The sequence below is a fragment of the Pteropus vampyrus genome, unplaced genomic scaffold (assembly GCF_000151845.1).
Source record: "Pteropus vampyrus isolate Shadow unplaced genomic scaffold, Pvam_2.0 Scaffold832, whole genome shotgun sequence".
Classification (NCBI taxonomy): domain Eukaryota; kingdom Metazoa; phylum Chordata; class Mammalia; order Chiroptera; family Pteropodidae; genus Pteropus; species Pteropus vampyrus.
The window spans coordinates 24,489-25,135 of record NW_011889613.1 but is presented as its reverse complement, the minus strand read 5'-3'; positions in this window follow the sequence as shown (position 1 = coordinate 25,135).

Here is a 647-nt window from a genome sequence, read left to right as displayed (position 1 = left end):
TCTCTTTGTTAAAGTTCTCACTGAGTTCATGTACACTTACCCTAAGTTCATTGAGCATCTTCATAACCAGTGTTTTGAACTCCACATCTGTTAGTCTGCTTGAGTCCATTATTCCTGGATCTCTGTTCTCTTCTTTCATATGGTTTCTGCTTTGTCATTTTGGCTGCCTTTCTGTGTCTGTTTCTATGTACTAAGCAAAGCTCTTAAGTCTTCCGGTCTTGTTAGTGTGGCTTTGTGTGTGTAGGTGTCCAGTGACACAGTTTCGAGAAGGCTTCAGCTGCAGGTCAAGTTTAGCCCCAGTCAGTGCCCCTCTGGGGCCACTTGTTAAGATTCAGCAAGCAATCCACAGATATTGTGCTTATAGTTGCTTCAAGAAGCCATGCCAGAAGCCGAGGCCAGCTGCCTCCAGTGTGAGTCTTGGCACTGCTCAGCATGGCGCACCAAATTCCCAAGGACACAACTGGATGTGGCTTGGGCAGGGCCACAGAGTTTCAGGGAATCCTCCAGGCGGAGCAACCTCTATTACCCAGTTTGATGAGGTATCCGCTATGGTGGTGCTGTGTCCATACACTGAGAGTGGGGAGGGTTCTACAGAAGAACAATGGATACTGCTGGAACTACTGTACAGAGCAAACCTCATCTCTGGC